This window comes from Elaeis guineensis, chromosome 5 (assembly GCF_000442705.2).
Source record: "Elaeis guineensis isolate ETL-2024a chromosome 5, EG11, whole genome shotgun sequence".
Classification (NCBI taxonomy): Eukaryota; Viridiplantae; Streptophyta; class Magnoliopsida; order Arecales; family Arecaceae; genus Elaeis; species Elaeis guineensis.
The window spans coordinates 119,693,404-119,712,850 of NC_025997.2; the positions used below are offsets into that span (position 1 = coordinate 119,693,404).

Sequence of the window (19,447 nt, forward strand, 5' to 3'; positions counted from 1 at the left end):
AGAGGAACAGCAGGATCAGTGCTTTAGTGCTCTTTGCAATTCCACTCCTCCCACTAGCCATTCTACTGCCTTTGTAGCTGCACACGGTGATGGTCGGCCAGGCAATCAAGGTGGCCATGGAGATCGATCTCGTGGAGGACGACGCCAGAGACTAGGACAGATGACTAACTATCAATATGGTGTTCAGCCCAACTAGTACCAGCAGCAACATCCACACTATTGAGCCACACTACCTCCCAGACCTCCTCCTAACCCTTCCCTCTTTTAGAAGCAATCTGACCCCACATGCCAGATATGTAGTAAATTTAATCACACAGTACTTCAGTGTAGACAGCGCTTTAATCATAATAATATATCCTATGATATATGACAGTCCTTTGCTACCATGAGTATTTCACAGGATGAGTCTGACCAGGAGGTGTGGTACCCTGACACGAGGGTGACGAACCACATGACTGCCCTTCAGGTATACTTTCGCACTCTCAACCTTATCACAGTAGTGATCATGTTCTAGTAGAAAATGGAGAACAAATTGCTATTCATGCTGTTGGTGAATCTAGACTGCATACACCTCATACTAACTTTTTTTTGCATAATATTTTAGTTGTTCCTTCCATTAAGAAAAATTTGTTATTTGTTCGACAATTTTGTCGTAATATAATTGTTCTATGGAATTGGATTCATCTGGTTTTTCCCTGAAGGATCTGAGAACAAGGAGCTTCTTCGATGCAATAGTCCTGGCTCGTCACTTTATCCTATTGCTTCTCAAGTTTCCACTATCGGTGTTAGGCATAAGACAGCATTAGTAGCTATCGAGTTGAGTCCTAAACTTTGGCATAGGAGATTTCATCCTAGTAGTGATGATTTGCTTCATTTCTTGAAAGATATTAATAATGTTTCACATGCATCTGTTAAGTCTGTTCAATTCAATAATTGTAATGCTTGTCATCTTGGAAAGCATGTCAAATTATCATTTAGTGTTTCTCAATCAAAATCTTCTTATCCATTTGAACAAATTTACTCTAATGTTTGGCAATCACCTGTTCTTTCTCCCTCTAGATATTGATATTATGTATTGTTTGTTGATGATTTTTCTTGATATGTCAGGATATATACTCTTAGATTTAAACATGAAGTTTATGATAAATTTATGGAATTTCATGCCATGTTAAAAAATATTTACAAAGTAAATATTTGTTACTTTCATTCTGATGGGGGAAAAGAGAGTTTGTTAATAAGGCTTTTACTGATTTTCTGAGTGCCAATGATATTTTTTATCGATTATCGTGTCCCCATACACCTCAGCAGAATGGCATTGTTGAGCGTAAAAATAGACACATAACAAACGCTATTCGCATTCTTTTATTTCAATCTGCCATGCCAGTGCGGTTTTGGGCTGAAGTCCTACACTATGCTGTATTTCTTTTAAATCGCATTCCATCATTGACTATTTTGAATGGCTGCACTGCTTATCAAAAATTACATGGATATTCTCCTCCTAATATAAATGTTATTAGAGTTTTTGGATGTCTTTGTTATCCGAGCATTCAGGATATTGCATCACATAAGCTCCATCCACAGTCTCTGCCTTGTGTTTTTCTTGGCCCTTCTAAGCATCATAAGGGATTTCGCTGTTTATATCCTCCATCTGGTAAAGTTCTCATTTTCCGTCATGTTGTGTTTGTTGAGTCTGTATTTTCCTACACTTGTTTTTAGTCCTTTTCAAAGCAATCACATGACATGCCTACCGCTGGTGACTTAAATAAACTGAATTTGTTTGTCTGTCTCACATCCACAACATGATTTAGATCCCTTTACTGCTCGCTCCATTTCTGAGCTGGTATTTCACGTCACAGTTTGATATCAGTGACAACATCACTGCATCTACATCTGGTCTAGCCCTAGATTCACCCAGTGCTGATGCTACTTGTTCTCCTACTCCTACTGTGGATACTAACAGTTCTGCATAAGTTCCTGTTGGTAGTCGTGTGGATCGGCCGTCGGTTTGGATTGTGTATCAATGCACTCAGGTACAGACTCCTAAATCTACTCTGATTCCCACACCCCCTAGGTAAATTCTACCCAATCCAATATTGCTGCTGACCCTAAACCTCCTAGAGAACCTCATCCTATTCTACAACATTCGCACCATATAATTCTTAGACATCAGTCCTCTTCTCAGGCTGACCCCTCTGCATTGCTTGTATCTTCTAGTTCTGATTTTCTGCAGGAACCATCGACGTTCAAGGAGGCTTCTCAACACCCTGGTTGGATCGCTGCTATGCAGGAAGAATATGATGCTTTGATATCAAACTATACTTAGGATCTTGTTCCTCCTCCATCCCATACCAACATTATTGGATGCAAATGGGTATATAAAGTCAAAACTCATGCTGATGGTTCACTTGAGCACCTTAAAGCTCGCCTTGTGGCACAAGAATATAAGCAGCAACAAGGTATTGACTTTGAAGAAATCTTCTCTCCTGTTGTTAAGGCCGCTACTGTTCGTACAATTCTCTCTGTGGCATTATCGCAAGGTTGGCCCCTTCGGCAACTTGATGTGAAGAATGCCTTCATGGCATTCTTCAGGAGGAGGTCTATATGAGACAGTCTCCAGGATTTATTGTGCTGCTAATCCGAATTACCTTTGTAGACTCAAGAAAGCCTTATATGGTCTCAAGCAAGCTCCTCGAGCCTAGTTTCAAAGGTTTACCTCATTTCTTGCTGAGCTTGGCTTTCGTTCTAGTGCTGTAGATGCGTCTCTGTTTGTTCATTCCAATACTCATGGCACCTTGATACTACTCTTGTATGTGGATGATATTATAGTCACAAACAGTTCTGGCTCTCTTTTGGCATCTCTCATTGCCACTCTTTAATCTGAGTTTGCTATGAAGGACCTTGGGTCACTTCACTACTTCTTGGGAATTGAAGCTAAGTCTAGTTCCTCAGGTCTTCATCTCTCACAAGGCAAGTATGCTATGGAGTTACTTTCTCGTCATGGTATGAAGGATTGCAAATCTGTCAGCACACCACTCTTGTAGCACACATCTATCCATTCATGAAGGACAACCTCTCTTAGATGCATATGAATATCGTCAAATTGTTGGGAACTTATAGTACCTTACCTTCACCTGGCTTGACTTATCTTATGCTATGAATTTGGTAGCTCAATTTCTTCATGTGCCACGTGAACCACATCTTCAGGCTATGAAGCGGATCCTCCGTTATGTTCATGGTACACTCAGCTATGGATTACATTTCTCTCGATGTCAAAATCCATCGCTTATTCATTGTTCAGAAGCCGATTGGGCTAGGTGTCCTGATACCCGTTCCACTGTTGGATTTTGCCTTTTTCTCGAGCCCAATCTCATTTCTTGATTTGCCAAGAAACAACCCACTATTTTCAGATCCAATTTTGAGGACGAATATCGTGCCATGGCTTTGGCACTTGCTGAAACTGTTTGGGTCCGTCGTCTTCTTTGTGATTTGGGATACTTTCTGTCACGCCCAATCCAGTTATATTATGACAACCTCAGTGCAACCTACCTTATCGCCAACTTTGTTCTCCATGCTCGCACTAAACACGTTGAACTTGATCATCATGTTTTTCGAGAGAAACTGCAGTGTGGCGAGCTGTCCATGTTTCATATTTCCTCTAACAAGCAATTGGCTGATATCTTCACTAAACCACTATCTACATTGCACTTTCATACTCTCTACACCAATCTTCACATCCATCCACCAGATGCTCAGCTTGCAGGGGAATGTTAAACAGCTGTGTATTAGTTGTCAAGATACACCTCGCTAGCTTTCCTCTTCAGTAAGATTGGGGTGAGTTGTACATGAGTGTCAAGATACGCCTAGCTAGCTTTCCTTTCTAGTAAGATTTGGGTGAGATGTACATGGGTTGTGTATAAGTTGTATATGAGTAGGCGTAGGTTGGCACTTGCCTGATTTGATTTATCTCGTGTATACAAGGAGGCATCCTATAACATATTTGTGCATCAAGTAATATAACAAATTTATCCGTTCTATCAAATTAGATCCGTTGTGAAAGCACGGGGAGCCTCCCACCGATCTTACCCTCACCTAGCTAGTTAGCTAGCTAATTTCTGACTTAGAGGACTCCAAGATGATCTTGACAGTTAGGAGCTATCTAGATTTAGGATAACTTGAGTAAGTGTTTGACAAATCAAAAAAAAAAAAAACCTTAACTCTTCTCTCTTCTTGGATTAAGGGCTCTTAGGCTCTTCTCTTTAGACTTCTTTCACTCTTCTCTCACTTCTAACAAAATTTAAAAAAAAATCCTATAAAAACTGAAATTTACTGCGTTTGCTCTAAGGTATAATTGTAAGGTTTATGCTTGGGCGCCATTCATTACGACCTGAGATTCAACCCCTAGATCCTGAAATTGAAAGAATCCTTAGAGCCAACAGACCTAGAAACATGGATCGAAATCAGAAAAATGATCCACCTAGGCAGTTGAAGGAGTACTTTACTCCTTCCACATATACCTACTCTCCTTGCATTCAGGTGCCTCCAATTGAGACAGTTCAATATGAAATCAAGTCTAGTGTCATCCAAATGCTCCCATCTTTCTATGGACTAGCTAATGAGGACCCATACAAACATCTTGATGAATTTCTTGAAATTTGTTCAACAATTAAAATCCAAAATTTTCTTGATGATGCTCTTGGGCTGAAATTGTTTCCCTTTTCATTGAAGGATAGGCCAAATATTGGCTGAACTCCTTAGATACTATAACTATTTCAACCTGGGATCAACTTCAGAGGAAATTTCTCAAAAAGTGATTCCCAATAGGAAAAACTAATCAAATAAGAAAAGCAATAACTAATTTTTTCCAGTTGGATGGGGAGATGTTTCATGAGATCTGGAAGAGGTTGAAAGAATTGATTAGAAAATGCTCCCACCATGCTGTACCCAAATGGCAACTGGTCTAATGCTTCTATGATGGTCTGTCAGAGAAGCACCGACAAATGGTTGATGCCTCCTATGGTGGAACTTCATGCTAAAAAATGAGCATGAAAACTGGCAACTTTTTGAAACCTTGAGTGAAAATTCATTGCACCACATGTCTGCTACCAGGAGAGACCCTCCGATGACTGAACCTAAACGTGGTGGGATTTATGAAATTGAAAGTTTAATGAACATCCATAGTAGAGTGGATGAATTATCTCAAAAATTAGATCGGTTGCTGCAAGTAGTACCCACCAGCACCTCACCCACACCTTTGATAGATGTTTGTTCTATATATTCGAGTTCTGCTCATGCTGTTTTTGATTGTCCTACTGCACCTTAATTTTCTGAGTTTATGCATGAATAAGTAAACCAAGCACAAGCTCAGAATAATTTTAGACCAGGATATAACCCTTACTTCAACACCTATAATCTGGGTTGGAGAAATGATGCGTAGTCGTTGATAGCACCAAAAATAACTCTATTCACTACGTAGGTAGGATGAGTCGAGATCGTATCCTCAGGGACCTTGGGCTAAGTTGAGATTGCAAAATAAAAGAAAGAAGCGTTGTTTTTTATTTAGAAAATAAATTACCTTAAAATTGATGTTATTAGAAAAATAAAGAGCTCAGGAGTTTTGAATTAATTTTGCACTAGCAGAGTTGTATCTCTTTTTTTTAATTAAATAGATACGATTAATCTTAGGAAAAATACCTATCTTTCCTCGACACGCTCCGTATCCGTAGATCACGGCGCGTCTCCGAAAAGTACTAGGTAAACAACTCTTCTTTTCTCGGCACGCCCCGTATCCGTAGATCACGGCGCGTCTCCAGAAAGTAAAAGTTGTTCCTAATATTAATCTAACAAGAAAGCATAAATAAAAGCATATGAAAGGGAGCAAATAAAGAACTCATGACGATTTAAATAAAAAGCATAATCTTTATTGCATATAAAGAAATACAGGAAAGTTTAGAACAATAAACCATCTCTGTGTCGTTACAAAATTTTTTCTCCACTCCCGAGACTGCTAGCCTAGCTGCTCATGAAGTAGTCCCTTTCTATTCCTCTATGCAAGGCTCTAGAAGAATTTCTGGGCTCCCCCTCCAATGGGAGTACAAAAGCCTTTTTATAGGTGTTAGGAGGGAGGAGTTTTACATGATTTTTCGATATGGGACTAAAGAAAATACTAATGACTAAAAAATGGATGGATGAGATGAAAAGATCACAAACAGATAAAGAAAATACCAATTTTTCCACATGAAGCATTTCCAAATAATTTTTTTTTTCCTTTAATTTGCTCGCCGCTGTGTCTGCCATGCCAAATTCTCCTCGCGAACCCGCCGTCCCGCGTGCCCGCTGCCGCGCCCGCCGTGCGCGCGCCTGCTCGCGTCCGCCCGCGCTCACGCCGCGCACTCACCAGCGTGCTCGCCCGCTGTCACGCCGCGTCCAGGAACAGCATGAACTTCACGCTACCTTTTTTATTCCACTTCCAAAAAGAAACTTTTGTTTCTTCACAATGACATCTATATCCTTTTTGGATTCCTTGCATAGTATCTTCATTTTCTATAATACCGGATACATCTTTCTTTTATTTTAATTTTATTTTAAGTCTAATTTTCTTCAAACTTGAGTCTTTTTGATCTATGAATCGGACTCTTTGTATCGACGAGTATCTTTCCTGTAAAACATAAAAAGAAGCATCAAATTCTTAATAAATAAAATAAATTAAATATAATTTTCTGCTTTAAATGACTTAAATTAAGTATTTATCACACCCCCCAACTTGAATTTTGCTCGTCCTCGAGTATAATAGATATATCAGAATTGTGTACCGACTCGGTCTTAAAACAAAAGTTAGGTTAGGCATCCCAAAAGGTAGATGATACCTGATCAGACCATTAAAGAGATATTTCATTGGATTATCAATTTGACCCAATTAGTGGCTGAGTATTAACTAAAGAAATTTCAAGAGCTTTTCTTTCACCAACTCCCCACTTTACTCTTTAAATCATCTAACTTAATGGGAAAGAGGTTTATTATCTTCTTGCAATTTAGTCCCCTTAATATATATATATATATATATATATATATATATATATATTTTTTTTTTTTTTTTTTTTTTTTTAACATTGCCTACCTTTTTATGCGAACCACAACGCTTACCTAGGCGAAAGGGCCCGGTTACTCAGTAGGAAACTAATGTTGTTGTTGTTGTTTTTTTTTTTTAAATAAAATTTTAAGGAGAATTTTTGCATACCTCGACCTTTCCATCCAATTTCTCATGAAGCAGATTCTTTATTGAGATCAGTAAGAAGAGGGTTGTAGAATCACTCCTAAAATTTGGTCTAGTCTAAACCCTACCATTCCTTGGGTTTTCTTAATAATTTATTCCTCAGTATCTCTAAAATTATCTTGACCATTAATCATTCATTGTTTAGGATGCCTAATTGACTCTTAATCAAAATAAAATTTGGATACACAAAACTCATTATTTCTGACCATACTCGAGGATTTGATTAATTTCTTTCCCCCCCAACTTAATCTACATTGTCCTCAATGGAGTAGGAAAGCAAAGAAAATAAAAGGAGAGAGTACACCTGGGATAATTTTGCTTCGGAAGTTGAAGATAGCTTCATTGATTAATAGGCTCTTGTTCTAAATTCCTGCAGCTGCGGTAAAGTAAAAAAATATGAAATCGTTGGGTTGCCTCCCAACAAGCGCTAAGTTTTACGTCTTCAGCCAGACTGAATTGAGTATTATGACGGTTTTGGATCCACTAAATCAACAGATTCAATTAATTCTCCATCACTAATTCCATCTATTTAAGGTTTCAATCGCTAACCGTTCACTTTAAAAGTGTTCCCCTGTTTAGGATTTTTGAGTTCTATAGCTCCATGAGGAAATACCTGAGTTACAATGAAAGGTCCGTCCCAACGTGAGCGAAGTTTTCCAGGAAACAGATGCAACCTAGAATTGAAAAGCCAAACTTTTTGATTGGGCTCGAACATTTTTCGTGCAATAAATTTATTATGGTATGCTTTAGTTCGAGCCTTATAAATTTTGACACTCTCATACGCTTCATTGCGTAGCTCTTCAAGTTCATTTAATTGGAGTCCCCTATTGGAACCTGCATTTTTCATATCAAAGTTAAATTGCCGTACGGCCCAAAATGCACGATGTTCCAATTCCACTGGCAAATGACAAGCTTTTCCGAATACAAATCGATAAGGAGACATTCCTATGGGTGTTTTAAAAGCAGTACGGTAAGCCCATAATGCATCGTCTAAGCGAAGAGACCAATCCTTTCTATCAGGCCTAACCGTCTTTTCTAGGATATGTTTAATCTCCCTATTTGACACCTCTACCTGACCATTAGTTTAGGGGTGATATGGTGTGGCCACTTTGTGTGAAATATTATATTTTTTCATAAGTACTTCAAAATGTTTATTTGTAAAATGAGTCCCCCCATCACTAATGATCACCCTTGGGAAGCCAAATCGACTAATGATGTTTCGTTGGATAAAACTAATTACAATTTTATTATCATTAGTCTGTGTAGCTATTGCCTCCACCCATTTTGATATGTAATCAACTGCCACCAGAATATATTCAAATCCAAATGATGCTGGAAAAGGTTCCATGAAATCAATCCCCCAAACATCGAAGATTTCTACTACTAAAATGGGGGTCAGCGGCATCATATCCTTCTTGAATAAATTTTCTGTTTGCTGACATCGCAGACAACTTCGACCAAATTCATATGCATCCTTGAAAAGCGTTGGCCAATAAAACCCACTCTGTAGCACTTTTGCTGCAGTTTTTCTTCTACTAAAATGTCCCCCACATACCGAAGAATGGCAAAAAGTGAGAATGCTTTGAAATTCACTCTCGGAGACACAACGGCGAATAACTTGGTCAGGACAGTATTTGAATAGTTCAAGTTCTTCCCAAAAATAATGTTTAATTTGCGAGAAAAATTGATCCTTTTCTTGTTTTGTCCAATGAGAAGGTACTTGTCCTGTTGACAAGTAATTGACAATATGGGCAAACCATGGAGGACGGTTAGAGGAGATTGCGAAAAGTTGTTCGTCAGAAAATTTTTCTTTGACCTCATCTATGCCTATCGTGTGTTCAACTAAGATCCTGGAGATGTGATTAGCTACCACATTCTCAGAACCCTTCTATCTCGGATTTCCAGATTAAATTCGTGTAAAAGAAGGATCCATCTGATCAAATGCGATTTAGTATCTTTCTTTGAGAGGAGATGTTTCAGAGCCGCATGATCAGAGTAAACTAGAACCTTAGACCCAAACAGATATGAGCGAAATTTTTCAAGGGCGAACACTACTGCTAGTAGCTCTTTTATTGTTGTGGTGTAGTTTAATTGGGCATCGGAAAGAGTCTTGCTAGCATAATAGATCACATGTGGCTCCTTATTGATTTTTTGGCCTAAGACGGCACCTATTGCAAAGTCAGAGGCATCACACATAATCTCAAATGGAATGGACCAGTCAGGGGGTTTTATTATGGGTGTTGTTGTCAGGACTGTTCGTAATGTGTTGAACGCTTTCAAACAGTCTTCATCAAAGACAAATGGTGTATCCTTGGCCAACAGATTGCACAAGGGTCTTGAAATCTTGCTAAAGTCTTTGATGAAGCGTCTATAAAATCCGGCATGACCTAAGAAGGATCGTATTTGTCGGACCGAAGTAGGGGGTGGTAGTTTTAAAATGACCTCAACTTTGGCTTTATCTACCTCGATCCCTCTTTCAGAAATAATATGTCCTAATACAATTCTTTTCCGCACTATGAAATGGCTCTTTTCCCAACTTAGGACAAGATTTGTCTCCATACACCATTTAAGAACTTTGGAAAGATTATAGAGACAATCCTCAAAGGTGGTTCCAAACACAGAAAAATCATCCATAAAAACTTCAAGACATTTGTCCACCATATCCGAAAAAATGGCCAGTATGCACCGTTGAAATGTAGCGGGTGCATTGCAAAGCCCGAACGGCATACGCCGAAAAGCGAAGGTGCCATAGGGGCAGGTGAAAGTAGTCTTTTCTTGGTCATCCGAAAATACAGGTACTTGATTGTACCCTGAATAACCATCAAGAAAATAGAAAAAACTTTGTCCTGCTAACCGTTCTAAGATTTGGTCGATGAAGGGCAATGGAAAATGGTCTTTCCTAGTAACGGCATTCAGTTTTCTATAATCTATGCATACTTGCCATCCAGATGATATGCGAGTGGGAAGCAGTTCACCTTCTTCGTTCTCAACCACAGTAATACCTGATTTCTTAGGTACTACTTGAGTGGGACTGACCCATTTACTATCGGATATGGGGTAGATGATTCCAGCATCTAACCACTTTACCACCTCTTTCTTTACTACCTCACGCATGTTTGGATTCAATCTCCTCTGCATATCTCGATGGGGTTTGGCATGTTCCTCAAAATGAATATGGTGCATGCAAATGGAGGGGTCAATTCCTTTTAAATCGGCAATGGACCAACCGATAGCCTCTTTGTGTTCCTTCAGAATACCAACCAATTGTGCTTCCTGATTAGGGATCAAGTCTGATGCAATGATTGCCGGGAGGGTGTCATTGAGTCCTAGAAATACATACTTGAGCGTAGCAGGAAGGGGTTTCAATTCTAACGTAGGTGGTGATTCTAAAGATGGGACTATTGGTGTACTGGCTAATGTAGGCAATGGCTCATACTTGATTATCCATGGAGGAGTGGTTTTATCGTGTGGTGTATCCAACAAGATGTTAACTTCTTTCATATATTCCTCAAAGTCACACACTCCAAAGTGAGCCAAGCAAGTATCTAAGGGGTCTGGTGCTAGAATTATGGGTGTTGCATCTTCTATAATATCTTTTAGTGTATCTACTTCGAAGCAACTATCCATCGATGGTCCTTGGGAAGCACCAAACACATTCAGTCTTAGTTTCTTATTCCCAAACGATACGTCCATGACTCCTGTCCTACAATTAATGCATGCATTTGCCGTAGCTAGGAAGGGTTGTCCTAAGATAATGGAAATTTGTCTGGGGTTGCCACTTAATTCCATATCGAGAACCAGAAAATCAACTGAAAAGTAAAACTCATCTACCTTGACCAAGACATCCTCAAGCATTCCACGTGGTTCCTTAATTGATCTGTCGGCTAACTGCAGTGTGACTGATGTGGGTTTCAGTTCTCCGAATCCAAAAAGTTCATACACCGAACTAGGTAAAAGATTCACACTTGCCCCTAAATCCAGAAGAGCTTTTTCAATGTGATAATCTCCTATAACACAGGAAATGATGGGGGCTCCTGGGTCCTTAAGCTTTGGAGGAGTGGCATGCTGGAAGACAGAACTAGCCTGTTCAATGAAACGTACTTTTTTTGGGATTTGTGATCTAGATTTACGTTTTTGGGTGCACAAATCCTTCAAAAATTTGGCATAAGCAGGGACCTGTTTGATTGCGTCTAGAAGGGGAAGATTAATTTGGACTTGCTTAAACAATTCCAACATCTCATCGAGTTTTCCTTCCTTCTTATCTGCATGAATAGGGGCTTTCAGGGCATCCGAAAATGGGGCTTTAGGCAAGTAAGATGATTCCGGTGCAGTTGGTTCCTTCTCTATTTTCAGGTCCTCCTTGTTCTTGGGTGATTTGGATTCGGTTAGAGGTTTAGGGTCGGTCTCATTGGTTTTACTAGTATGTTCAATGACCTTCCCACTTCTCAGAGTCATGATTGATTTGGCATGTTCAGAAAAAGCTTCTGGGATATTAAAACTCTCAATCACAAATTGTCCTCTTGGGTTGCTCTCGGGTTGGCTAGGTAATTTTCCTCCTTTCCTCCTACTGAATGCAGTCACTAGTTGACCTATTTGGGTCTCTAGCTTAGCAATGGATTGTGTGTGGGAGTTAAGGGTCTGAGTGTTGACTTCTAATCGTTCTAGTGCTTTCAGAACTTTTTCCTCAAAAGCTGAGCTTTGACCAGTAGTAGACGATTGAGGAACATTTTGAAATTGATGGTATGGTCCATGCCTATATGTTGGTTCTTGATATTGAGGTCGAGGTGTGGCAGGACCAACCACTGGTTGTGGTCTCCAGAAAAAATTTGGATGGTTTCTCCAGCCGGGGTTATAAGTGTTCGAATATGGATCATTTTCTGGTCTGCGAGCTTGTTGGACTTGAGCTTGCTGAACCTGCTCGTGCATAAACTCAGGAAATTGAGGTGCGGCTGGACATTCACTAACAAAATGGTTCGGACTTGCACACAATGCACAAACTTCTTGGATTGGGTTAGGTGGAATCGGGGATTGTCCAGTATTTAGAAGACGATCTAATTTTTGGGACAGTTCATCTACCTTATGATGAATATCTATGGCATTTCCTACTTCATATATTCTACCTCTCTTTGGGTTTAACATGGGTTTATCTCTAATAGAGGCAGACATATGATGTAATGAATTTTCACTTAAAATTTCAAACAGTTGCCATGCCTCATCCTCATTTTTCAGCATGAATGTCCCACCGCATGATGCATCGACCATTTGTCGATGTCTTTCCGATAGCCCATCATAAAAATATTGGATTAACTGCCACTTGGGTACAGCATGATGGGGATATTTTCTAATAAGGTCCTTTAATCTCTCCCATGTTTCATGAAACATTTCTCCATCTAATTGGGAAAAACTAGTTATGACTTTTCTTATTTGATTAGTTTTTCCTATGGAAAAATATTTTTTGAGAAACTCTCCTTGCAACTGGTCCCAGGTTGATATAGTCATGGAATCCAAAGTATGTAGCCAGTATTTGGCTTTGTCCTTAAGTGAGAAAGGGAATAATTTTAACCTAAGAGCATCATTGGAGAAGTTGTGAATTTTGACAGTTGAGCATATCTCAAGAAATTCTTCAAGATGTTTATAAAGGTCCTCATTACTAAGTCCATAAAATGAAGGTAACATTTGGATTATACTGGACTTAATTTCATATTGAGTGGCCTCCACAGGGGGCACTTGAATACAAGGAGAGTAGGTATATGTGGAAGGAGTAAAGTACTCCTTCAGTTGCTTGGGTGGATCATTCTCCTGATTTCGGTCCATATTTTTACGTCTGTTGGCTCTAAAGGTTCTTTCTATTTCTGGATCAAAAGGTTGGATTTTCGGTCGTAACGATCTACGGCCAAGCATACACCTTACAATTATACTGTAGAGCAAACACAGAAAATTTTTCTTTTTATAATATATATTTTTTTATAATAAAGTGAGAAAAGAATGAAGAAAATCTAAAGAGAAGAACCTAAGAATCTTAAATCTATGAAAAGGAAGAAATTAGTTAATGTTTAGATGTTAATTGCAATCAACTTAAACAAGCATAGACTCTCTATCCTAAGGTTAACTTAGATCTAGACAGCTCCTAACTTTCAAGACTGCCTTTGAGCACTCCAAGCTCAAGACTGACTAACTGACTCGGCCAGGTAAGCGTAAGATGTGGAAGGTTCCCTGCTCGTTGCTTTCCTTAGACACCAACTGAGTTGGCCAGGTCAGTCAACGGAACCAATTAAAAATCACTTTCTTTAACCACTTGCCTTAGACACCAAGCAATTAACCAATCTGCACTCGGTTCAACTCTAGAGCTTTCTTGTCCTATTGAGCTCGAAATTTCTAGGGCTGACGTCTAGTTGATTTTAAAATTAAGGCTTGGTTTAATGCAAAATGAAGGATATAATTTTTGGGCCAAGGAAGGGTGATCAAATCTCCACCTTATCTGGTTAATGGGTTATTGCCCTTAAGATTAATTATGGAGATGCAATGCAAAGAAACAAGGTGTCCAATCAAGTTAGAAATTTTTATATTTGAGGTTACGCTATTTTAATTAAGTGTTATGAAATGTCAGTAGCTTCTCTTTTTTTTTAAAAAAAAAGATTTATAGTTTTATCTTTTTATATATATATATTTTTTTTATTTTTTATTTTTTTTAGTTTTGCAAGAAAATAGTTTAAGTGATTAAGTCTAAAAAGCAATAAATCACTAGGCTATAAAAAGTAGCAAATTATTCTAAGCAGAAAAATTCTTAAGATTAAAAAGTAGTAAATTAGTTATGCAAGGTAATTATGTAATTATGCAAATAAGATTATCTAGCTAGAAAGCACTGAAAAAAAATTAAAGCGAGAAATAAAAACTGAAAAGCATTTTTTTTTTAAAAAAATTTCAATTTTTTAATTCAACCGTGCCAAGATCTCCGACAACGGCGCCAAAATTTGATGCGTAGTCGTTGATAGCACCAAAAATAACTCTACTCACTACGTAGATAGGATGAGTCGAGATCGTATCCTCAGGGATCTTGGGCTAAGTTGAGATTGCAAAATAAAAGAAAGAAGCGTTGTTTTTTATTTAAAAAATAAATTACCTTAAAATTAATGTTATTAGAAAAATAAAGAGCTCAGGAGTTTTGAATTAATTTTGCACTAGCAGAGTTGTATCTCTTTTTTTTAATTAAATAGATACGATTAATCTTAGAAAAAATACCTATCTTTCCTCGGCACACTCCGTATCCGTAGATCATGGCGCGTCTCCGAAAAGTACTAGGTAAACAACTCTTCTTTCCTCGGCACGCCCCGTATCCGTAGATCACGGCGCGTCTCCGGAAAGTAAAAGTTGTTCCTAATATTAATCTAACAAGAAAGCATAAATAAAAGCATATAAAAGGGAGCAAATAAAGAACTCATGACGATTTAAATAAAAAGCATAATCTTTATTGCATATAAAGAAATACAGGAAAGTTTAGAACAATAAACCATCTCTGTGTCGTTACAAAATTTTTTCTCCACTCCCGAGACTGCTAGCCTAGCTGCTCATGAAGTAGTCCCTTTCTATTCCTCTATGCAAGGCTCTAGAAGAATTTCTGGGCTCCTCCTCCAATGGGAGTACAAAAGCCTTTTTATAGGTGTTAGGAGGGAGGAGTTTTACATGATTTTCCGATGTGGGACTAAAGAAAATACTAATGACTAAAAAATGGATGGATGAGATGAAAAGATCACAAACAGATAAAGAAAATACAAATTTTTCCACTTGAAGCATTTCCAAATAATTTTTTTTTTCCTTTAATTTGCTCGCCGCTGTGTCTGCCATGCCAAATTCTCCTCGCGAACCCGCCGTCCCGCGTGCCCGCTGCCGCGCCCGCCGTGCGCGCGCCTGCTCGCATCCGCCCGCTGTGTGTCCGCCCGCGCTCACGCCGCGTCCGCGCCGCGCACTCACCCGCGCGCTTGCCCGCGCGCTCGCCCACTGTCACGCCGCGTCCAGGAACAGCATGAACTTCACGCTACCTTTTTTATTCCACTTCCAAAAAGAAACTTTTGTTTCTTCACAATGACATCTATATCTTTTTTGGATTCCTTGCATAGTATCTTCATTTTCTATAATACCGGATGCGTCTTTCTTTTATTTTAATTTTATTTTAAGTCCAATTTTCTTCAAACTTTAGTCTTTTTGATCTATGAATCAGACTCTTTGTATCGACGAGTATCTTTCCTGTAAAACATAAAAAGAAGCATCAAATTCTTAATAAATAAAATAAATTAAATATAATTTTCTGCTTTAAATGACTTAAATTAAGTATTTATCAAGAAACCATCCTAATTTTTTTTGGGCCCAACAACCTGCTGCTAGGCTCCTAATGCCAAGACCAAGTTATTCTGAGGGAGCCTATAAACCGGCTCCATACCCACAATATGCATAGAACCCACAACCTTCGTCAAACAATACCTTTGGGGAGAAGGTTCTGCAAGCACTACAGATTTTGCACTCCCACACACAGTCAATTACAAAGCTAAAAACCCAGATAAGTCAGCTAGCAACAGCCTTTAGTAGAAGTGAGAAAGGCAAATTACCTCATTAGCTCGTCAGTAACCCAAAAGGACAATATATGGCTGAGAGCTCTACTGGCCCAGAGACTTTCCGAACATGTCAAGTCTGTCATTACCCTTAGAAGTGGAAAAATCATAAATCAGCCTGAGATAACCCAACAACTAGAACAACTAATGCAGGCCAAGCCAGAAAAGAAAAAATCTATAGAGAGAGAAAAACCTACTGACCCAGCACCTGCATCTAAGGCCCCATTCCCATGTACTTTAGAATCCCCTCTACCTCTCAACAAGGACATAAAAATGAATGAAATGCTTGAACTGTTCAAACAAGTCCAAATAAATTTATCCCTTCTTGATGCTATTAAACAAGTCCCAACCTATGCCAAATTCCTAAAAAATCTGTGCACACAGAAATGAAGAACTAAGGCACACACACCAAAGAAGGTCCACTTGACTAAACAAGTCAGCTCAATCTTTCAACAAATAATCCCACCCAAACTTAAGGATCCTGATACCCAATAATATCCTGTGTCATAAGAGACCTAACGATTAAGAAAGTATTGTTAGATTTAGGTGCGAGTGTTAACCTTCTCTCGAGCTCTGTCTATGATCTATTCAGATTTGGAGAGTTGAAACCTATGACAGTAACCTTAAAATTAGCAGACCGATCAATTAAAGTACCCCATGGAATGTTGGAAGATGTGTTGGTAAAAGTAGATGAATTTTACTTCCCTGTAGATTTTCTAGTGTTAGATAAGGAACCTGGTAGCAACCCTAGCCAAATACCAATCATCCTAGGTAGACCCTTCCTAGCAACCGCTAATGCTTGCATAAACTATAGGATTGGGGTCATGGATGTGTCTTTCGGAAACAAGACGCTGAGATTGAATATTTTTAATGCAGCACAGAAACCACCTACTTTCGACCATAGTGAAATCAACCTGCTAAAGGAAATTGTAGAAGATAAAATCCCTACCTTGCTCAACTCAGACCCTTTACAGGCATGCTTAGCACACTTTGGAGTGGATGATTTTGACATTGATGGGTATACCAGAGAAGTAAATGCACTATTAGAACCACCAAATTTTAGCACCACCCCCTTTTGGACTATAAAATATGAACAATTACTGACCCAATCGAGCCCTCTAGTACCATCTCTAAAAGCGCCACCTATCCTAGAGTTAAAGCCTCTTCCTGACACAATGAAATATTCATTTCTCGGATCCAATGAGACTCTTCCAATAATCATTTCCTCTGACCTAACCACTGATCAGGAAGACCAACTTGTAGGTGTGCTCAAAGAGCACAAAGAGGCCATAGGATGGACAATTGCTGATTTGAAAGGCATAGATCCTTCCATTTGCATGCATCACATTCATTGCAAGGCCAAGGCCAAACCACATAGGGACATGTAACGTAAATTGAATCCAAACATGCGGGAGGTAGTAAAGAAAGTGATAGTAAAATGGCTAGATATAGGTATTATCTATCCAATTTTTGACAGCAAATGGATCAGCCCGACCCAAGTAGTACCGAAGAAGTCAGAAATCACCATTGTAGAAAATGAGAAAGGTGAGCTATTACCTACTCGCACAGCAACCGATTGGTGAGTATATGTGGACGATAAGCAACTTAATGCCGTAACTAAGAAAGACCACTTCCCATTGCCTCTTATTGACCAAATCCTATAACGGTTAGCGGATCAAAGTTACTTCTACTTCTTGGATAGATATTCAGGATATAATCAAGTACCTGTATTCCTAGAAGACCAAGAGAAAACCGCCTTTATCTGTCTTTATGGTACTTTTGCCTTTCGTAGGATGCCTTTTGGACTATACAATGCACCGACCACTTTTCAGCGGTGCATTATAGCTATTTTTTCTGATATGGTCGATAAATTTTTGACAATTTTCATGCATGATTTTTCTATTTTTGGCCCTACCTTTGATGACTGTCTCCAAAATTTAACTAATGTACTTAAATGATGTGTGAAGACAAATCTGGTGTTGAGTTGGAAAAAGAACCATTTTATGGTTCGCAAGAGAATCATGCTCGGACATATTGTATCCAAGTGGAGGATCGAAGTAGATAAAGTAACAGTTGAAGTAATCTTGAAACTAACCACCCCCAACCTCAGTTAAGCAAGTATGATCCTTCCTAGGACACGCAGGATTTTATAGGTGCTTTATTAAGGACTTTAGCAAAATTTCACGACCTTTGTGTTATCCTCTAGCTAAAGAAAATTCTTTTGATTTTAATGAAGACTGTCTAGCCGCCTATAATACACTTAAAATAGCCTTGACTACTGCACCAATTATTAAACCTTCAGATTGGACCCTACCATTTAAAATTATGTGTGACGCTTCTGATTATGCTGTAGGGACAGTTTTAGGGTAAAAATTTAATAAGGAACCACATGTGATTTACTATGCAAGAAACTCGGATGCTCAATTGAACTACACCATGATCGAAAAAGAATTGCTTGCAGTTGTGTTTGCCCTAGATAAATTTAGGTCATACCTTTTGGGCTTCAAGGTCTTAGTTTATTCTGATCATGCAGCATTGAAATATCTGCTATCCAAGAAGGATACAAAGCTTGGGCTGATTAGATGGATCCTTTTGCTATAAGAATTTGATTTAAAAATTTTAGATAAGGATTCCCAAAATGCGGTAGCAGATCATATCTCTAGGATCTTGATAGAACACAATAATTGATCAATACATGAATTATAATGTTGGAAGTATTAAATATTATATTATTTAATCTTTATTAGTCGGTATTTAATGCTTCTTAATCTCTTTTGCAGGTAATTAGGAGATTGAGTCCAAACCCAAGAAATGCTCAAAATCAAGCCTAACTCAAGCTCAGAATAAAATTCAAAAGCCCAAAATGATGGAAGGCCCAAAACCTCTTCATGCAGCCCACACAATGTACATAAGCTTTGGTATACAAGAGTTGGTTGCATGGTCTAGTCCACAGCACATGAAGTTTGAAAAGGGAATAGTTTAAAAAGTCAACAACAAGTTTCACGTAATGGGTGATTTAAAGTAGAGACCTACACGGGAATATTAAATGAAGAAGATATTGGCTGGGCTTGGCGTGTGATCACTAAGGCATTTAAAAAGTATGTGGGATCCAGCAACTTGAATGCATGGGATGGACGTGCATTGGCAAACGGTGAGCGTGGTTTAAATTTCGTGGAAGCTATCAGAGAAAGAATGGCTAAACAGAAAATAAACATGGAAAGACGCACGATTTTATGAAAAAAATATGGATAAGAAGAGGCTGTTGAGATGCGAAACAAATACGGCTTGAACGCATAAAATAAAGTCTATAAAAAGAAGATCGCAGAAGACGTCGTGGGATTGACACCTTCATCATTCTTCTCCACATCAAAATCCATGTCTCTCCCTCTGTTGCCATCAAACATTTTCCAGCTGTTGTCCAAGAGTCTCCTCAGCAATAGAATGTCAGTGCGTAAGAGGTCCATAAAAGGCTAGATTTCTCCAACTCAGGAAGACGATGAAGCCGGCAACATAAATTTATTTTCTTTTTCTTGTATTTATTTTTCTTTGCAATGAAATAAAGAATTATTTTGTG

The 19,447-nt window shown here is 38.7% G+C and overlaps 1 protein-coding gene and 1 non-coding gene across 2 annotated transcripts in view; one reads left to right on the forward strand and one right to left on the reverse strand.

Moving 5' to 3' along the window:
* LOC105045508 (COP9 signalosome complex subunit 2-like) overlaps positions 1 to 19,447 on the reverse strand; it is a 69,221-nt gene that overhangs the window by 17,937 nt on the left and 31,837 nt on the right. The gene's annotated exons all lie outside the window — the stretch shown is intronic.
* Positions 12,592 to 12,697, forward strand: LOC140858316 (small nucleolar RNA R71). Its single transcript, XR_012141882.1, has one exon. It is a non-coding gene; the product is annotated as a small nucleolar RNA R71 (small nucleolar RNA).